At 33.1% G+C, this 7,100-nt stretch overlaps 1 pseudogene; it reads left to right on the forward strand.

Moving 5' to 3' along the window:
- Window positions 1–3,515: 3,515 nt before the first annotated feature.
- LOC127674557 (rRNA 2'-O-methyltransferase fibrillarin-like) lies at window positions 3,516–5,827 on the forward strand (annotated as a pseudogene).
- The last annotated feature ends 1,273 nt before the right edge of the window (window positions 5,828–7,100 follow it).

Consider the following 7,100-nt stretch of genomic DNA (forward strand, 5'->3'; position numbering starts at 1 on the left):
CGATTGGAGCTAGAGCTCTGTCTACAACTTAATTTTCAATATATAGTTCATGTAGAAGATAGCCAAACGAACTTGTTGATGTTTATTCCAGTAGCTATAGACTATTCCTATAATTATATATTTCATGTAAATAGTGTTTATTTGAGAAATACCAAAAGTTTTCAAGAAATATTAACAGAATCCAAGAATAGAAGAAAGTTTTGCTTTGTAGATAATGATGTTCATCCGGGAAATTCCATTCTTTGCATATCAAAATTACATGAATTAGGAGGCTAAAATACTCAAATACTCATCTTATTATGAATGTACATATCAGAATACATTATTAAGCATGTATTTTAATGAACTCTATCAACACTTCTGTTTATTCATAAAATATAAAATATTTTATGTAATTATAATAGTCTCTAGTCAAAATTCAAAAGCCAGATAAATTCTTTCATTAACAACTGATTTTAAAAAAATTAATTTTTTTAATTACATGATACTGTGTGAGATATAGACACTTGTAAATATAAATGGTGCAATGATGAGGTTGAGTTATTGTTGCCATCACTAGAATAATATAATTTATAATCAATTTCACCAAGTGAGTGAAGGAGTAAAAATGCTGCACATTTAAATCTTCAAGATTGTTTGATAAAAATAAATGGAAAGTAACTCTTTGTGCATTGGAAAAAATGGTCATTATGACTATGTTCACACTACCCAATGCAAAATGAAATTTATTAGAAAGCAAAACTATTTTCTAAAATTTGTGCAAAACTGCAATAGACCCCGATTAGTCAATATAATCTTGAGGTAAGCATAATTCTAAAAACATTACCCGATTTCCCTAAAGAATTTAAAATACAATATGAATACACAACAATTAAAACAGTACTTTATTGGCATAAAGACAGTTGTATCAAATAGTGGAATAGAGTGGAAAATTGAAGTGGTCAAATGACATTTGACTAGATTGTCAGGAATATTCAACATTGAGGGCATTTTTACTATTTATTTCCATACACTTTTTACTTTATTTATAAGCATTCTTGACATTACAAGGAATCCCACTGTTATTTTCTCTTTTCACCTCTTCTTTTGTCTTATTTTCTTTATCTTTTGTTGTTTTTCCTTGTGAAACCTCATGCTCATTAGTACTCCTTATGTGGAAATGATACCCAAGCATTGCTTTGTGATTATTGCTTTCCTTTCTGTTTACACATAACTAGTTAATTTAACTAATCACTCTTAAAGAAATATCTACAATAAATTATATATACTTAGTCCAGTGAGAATACAAACATGAGTAAAAAACATACAATGCAGATTTTATATAATCTAATGGAAACATGAGAGAGAAACAGAGAGAAGAAGAGACAGAGGCAAGGACAGGCAGACAGAAACTTTGGGGCATCAGCTGACTCAAGTACTCCCAATTCAGGTTGCAGACATATAGTAAAGAAGTCATCTAAGTAGTGCACATTCTGAACATACAAGAATGCAAAAGATACCAGAAAAGAGTGCAGTATCAGTCACTAAGGCCTGTGTGGTATTATTCTAGTTAATTTCTTTTACCTCTAACTAATGAAGCTATCTAACTTTTCTGATCCTTTATCAAATCTGTTCTCTTCTAGTGATTCTTCCCTATATTCTTAAGCTAGAATAAAATGTTTCATTATTTTTTCTTAAATATATGCTTATTTTATATTCATTGGAGTTTTACCAACATGTTTGTCTGTGTGAATGCATCAGCGATCCTGGAATTGGCATTATACACAGTGTAACCTGTCATATGGGTGCTGGAAAATGAATCCAGGTCCTCTGACGGAGCTGTCAGTATGCTCAATCATTGAGCCATCTCCGTACCCCTAAAACTAAACTTTTTACCTATTATACTTTCAATATAAATTTATTTGTTGTTTTGTTTAGGTGTATAGCTGGACAAAAGAGGATAGAACTTGTAATTGTTCCATGTTTGCAGAGGGATAAAAATGGAAAAGAAAAGAGATAAGGGAAAACATAAGAAACATAATTTAGAGAAGAAATATATACAAGTTAAATAAATATAATGAATATTGATTACTCTTACTGGAAGAAGGCTTCCCAGGCAATGTAGGCACTATTTGGGCTGAAGTCATGCTTTATTTAGATGCTTCCAAGAATGCAGCTAAGGATATTACTTCATAATTCTTTAAATGTTCTTATTAATAAACATTTCAAAGATTACTTTGAGCAAAAAAAGTTTGCCTGCATGGTGGAAAACATGAATATAAAACAGACTAATTTAAAATTTGAATTAGTATGACTAATGTTTTATGAATTAATACTTATTGTTAGGAAAAAATTAGTTGCATAATAACATATTCATTTCAAAAGTTGTTAATTTGTGAAAAGCTTAAGGAAAAGAAAAGAATAAGTCCCTCAGGAAATTGTTAGATTACTTTTAAAGTTGCTTTAATTAGGCAAATGCTTTTGTGTTGGCAATACATAAGGAATTTGAATAATATTTTAAATTGATTGTAAGAATTTGAAGTATTTCTCAAAATATGCAATGTAACAGGGTAATAATGTTTATATATCTTATTAGAATATATATTATTCCTAGAAAAATTGCTTCAATTATATCTTAAAATTTTATATATTACATTTAGCATTGTAACTATTTCTGTTAGCTGTCTCATTGGACCAATGACATTACCTTATATTATAGCATATAATATTTATATGATTATTAAATAACTTAGAGATTCGATATTGTCCTGCAGTCAACATCATGCAGTGAAGTATTTCTTTGAGAAAAAATGTTACGGATTCTGTACAAAATTGAAAGAATGCAAGGCATATTGCTGATAGTTAGGTATCTCTATGGTACATTTTCCTGAAAGGAATATTGTTCCTTTAACTTTTCTCCTATTTTATAGGTTTTAATATAATTATGTCAATTCCTACTTCTATATCCTTGTTCCACGCTCCCTAATATGCACCTCGTTATTCTTTTTAAAACAGATAAATCAATAGGAGAGTATTAAAGTTTTGACAGTTATTTAAAAGTTGGTTAAGAAGAAAGTTAAATTCCAAAATATAACTTTATAGTATAATTTTAAAAATGAAATCAAATAGTCAGCAAGATGAGCAGCAAATTTGTAGCTTACTAAATACAATCATAGTAAATTTACAATACAAACAACTAGAGAGCCAAATGTTCAAACACATGGAATTTGGAAGACATTTCGGAATCCAAGCACTACTTATATTTTCTGCATTTGTTATCTTCTTTATGGTTGAAAATTTCTCTTAAATGCTAATTAATTTGAGAAACAGTTTATCATGTATCCAAGGGTGGTATCAAATATTATATAGATTGGAATGTTCTTGAATTCCTGATCTTCTTGACTGCACTTCTCAAGTGCGGAGGCCATACATGTATACATTTAAGGCTCATGTGACTGGAGATGAAAAATTTCATTTTGTACATTCAAAGTAAATGTTCTTTCCACTAAACTATATCCTTTCTTTTTTCAAATACAATGTCAGTTTTTAAAGGTATGCATCATTTTTTGATATTCAGTAGTATCAAAGGAATCAGTTCAGTCATTTTAAATTCTTGTCAGAAATACTATGGAAAAATTACTTTTTCTCGTTTTTATATAAAAGATACTAATATCTACTTATCAGTGAGTACATACCATGTGTGTTCTTTTGTGATTAGGTTACCTCACTCAGCATGATATTTTCCAGTTCCACCCATTTGCCTAAGAATTTCATGAAGTCATTGTAAGCTTTAAGCTTTGTCATTGCAAAAACACAATAACATAAATTTGTAGCTTAAACAAGAAACATTAATTTCTGTAAATATTGGAGAGGAAATACTGAATAAATCAAAAGCAAAGATCCAGCAGTTTCAATGTCTGGTATGAACCTTTGGTCTAAACTGCAGATAACTTTCTTTTCACTGTGTCTTTATGTTGCAGAAAAGGATTTGGGAAGATCCATGTCATATTCTACAAAGATTAGTCCCATCATCATATTCTCAGTATTTAGAACTCACCATAATTATCTGTCACATTGGTCATCTCCAAACACACAATGGAGCTACAAAATAAGAAGCATCAGATCTAATATAGGCATATACTTGTTAATATGTTGTCCTCGCCAGCAATTGTTTAATATTATTATACTTGTTTATTGCAAATTCTAACATAGAAGAATTAAACTTTTAGAAATTCAAGTATTTTATTTTTATGTCTTCTAGAAAGTAATATCCATAAACATTTATGTGACTTATATGATTTACTGTTGAAATACATATCACGGTTTAAAACTATTTAAGAAAAACAATATTCCAGTTGCCTAAATAGTATTATTGGGTTAATCGTTCATGTGCTCTTGATCCCACTGAGTTCTTTCTTCTTTCTTGCTGATAATTCTCAATAATAGACGAGACATGAAAAATGTACCTATGAGAAACTTGAGGAGCCACATTGGGATGAAGGCACCTTTATATGTCACCAAAAGGAGGGTACTCTTGTCACAAGGAATCTGCGCACTGTAAAATATGTATATACAGAAGAGAGAGTCTCTATTTCGGAAGGAGATGATAAAATTGAGTACTGAGCCTGGAACTCCTGCTCTAAGTTGGCAGCAGCTATCCTGGTGGAGTACACCAAATCCATATCAAGTAAGGGGCCAAGGGCAGCCTCCTTTTAGAACAATGTCTCCCATGTCTCTGATATTTCCAATCCTGAGGGTCTGGTTGGTATATTTGAGTTCTCCCACTGTTCTACCTGTGACCTCATCACCTTGACCAAGAAGTAGACTAACACTATTCATGTTAGAATGTAGGTAAAATATGAAAGCCTAAATGGAATATCAAGGCCCAGGTAACTTACCTGGTTAGCCTGCCCGTATTGAAAAAATAATCTTTTATGATTATGTGTTATTAGGAAACTTTATAATGCCAAGATAAAGTACATACTCTGCTACATTTATGGAAACCAGTTAAGACATGACAAGTTAAGACATGAATGTTAGGCAAGTCCCAATCTGTTATGCCCTTGGAAATCAGTCATGATAGAAATTATTAGAACTGTGACAAACAGTAAGATTGGACCAAACCAGCTGCTCAACAGCACTTCCTATACCTATGCTTAAGCTTTATGGTATAAACTGCCCATGGGATGCACCCCAACATAAGTGGGGTTGGCACACTTTCACCAATATAAGAAACTATTTGGAATAATAGTTCCATACTGACAGAAAATCATGTACATGGGTAACAGACATCCTGTTTGATGAGTTTAGACATGAATGTTAGACAAGTCTTATTCTGGTAGACAAGTTAGAGTATGAATATTAGAAAAGGCACATCCCTTACCATAATTGAATACCCTAACAAATGGAAGCAGGATTAGTGTACATAAGAGATATCATCCTAAGGAAAGCATTTCTCCTTAAATCTTGATTGGTGAAATAACTTGACACAGGTGTTTGTGGCCTTGAAACCCTATAAAATCATAACTGTGTCATATTTCATATGCTCAATAATCTATCCCTGTCTGACTGAGATTGGTGCTTGTGCACTTTGTGATGTGATTCCTGAACTCTAGCAATTCCTGTGGTTGAAAATGCTCAGCACCCACAAAAATACCACATACATATTTCAATGGTTCATATAATCTTTGCCAATGTGGCCCAGCTAAACCAAAACCAGATTGTGGCCCTGAATGCCCACACTTTCCTATAGAATGGAAGACACCTTGTGATTTCCATTAAGGTCAACTGAATTGACTCCACAGACTCAGCAGAAGCTGTGATTTTTTATTTTTTTTTTTTTAGCTGAAATTATGTGTTCATGAGAAATTAGAGCCTTTTATTTTTAACATTATCCATAAAACTCTAAACCGTTGAGTAGAAAGATATTAGTGAAAAACAGGATGTAGCCAAAGTGCTAGCCTCTAGCCACTTGAGCTCAAGAATAAAGGTAATGTAGATAAAGATGGGATCAATCCCTTATTTACTCCTGGCAAACACAGATAATGTTAACTTCCTGTACCAAGGCAGTCTTGTGAAAATGCCTGAACACAGTGAAGACTAACTACTTCTGGGTAATGACATTTGTACAGATTTCTGTTTTCTTTTGGGGGGGAGTTTATTCGATATATTTTTTATTTACATTTCAAATGATTTCCCCTTTTCTAGCCACCCAATCCCCGAAAGTCCCGTAAGCCCCCTTCTCTTCCCCTGTCCTCCCACCCACCCTTTCCCACTTCCCCGTTCTGGTTTTGCCAAATACTGCTTCACTGAGTCTTTCCAGAACCAGGGGCCACTCATCCTTTCTTCTTGTACCTCATTTGATGTGTGGATTATGTTTTGGGTATTCCAGTTTTCTAGGTTAATATCCACTTATTAGTGAGTGCATACCATGATTCACCTTTTGATTCGGGGTTACCTCACTTAGTATGATGTTCTCTAGCTCCATCCATTTGCCTAAGAATTTCATGAATTCATTGTTTCTAATGGCTGAATAGTACTCCATTGTGTAGATATACCACATTGTTTGCATCCACTCTTCTGTTGAGGGATACCTGGGTTCTTTCCAGCATCTGGCAGTTATAAATAGGGCTGCTATGAACATAGTAGAGCATGTATCCTTATTAAATGGTGGGGAATATTCTGGGTATATGCCCAGGAGTGGTATAGCAGGATCTTCTGGAAGTGAGGTACCCAGATTTCAGAGGAACCAACAGAATGATTTCCAGAGTGGTTTTACCAATTTGCAACCCCACCAGCAGTGGAGGAGTGTTCCTCTTTCTCCACACCCTCTCCAACACCTGCTGTCTCCTGAATTTTTAATCTTAGCCATTCTGACTGGTGTAAGGTGAAATCTCAGGGTTGTTTTGATTTGCATTTCCCTAATGACTAATGAAGTTGAGCATTTTTTAAGATGCTTCTCCGCCATCCGAAGTTCTTCAGGTGAGAATTCTTTGTTTAACTCTGTACCCCATTTTTTAATAGGGTTGTTTGGTTTTCTGGAGTCTAACTTCTTGAATTCTTTATATATATTCGATATTAGCCCTCTATCTGATGTGGGATTGGTGAAGATCTTTTCCCAA

Source organism: Apodemus sylvaticus, chromosome X (assembly GCF_947179515.1).
Source record: "Apodemus sylvaticus chromosome X, mApoSyl1.1, whole genome shotgun sequence".
Lineage (NCBI taxonomy): Eukaryota > Metazoa > Chordata > Mammalia > Rodentia > Muridae > Apodemus > Apodemus sylvaticus.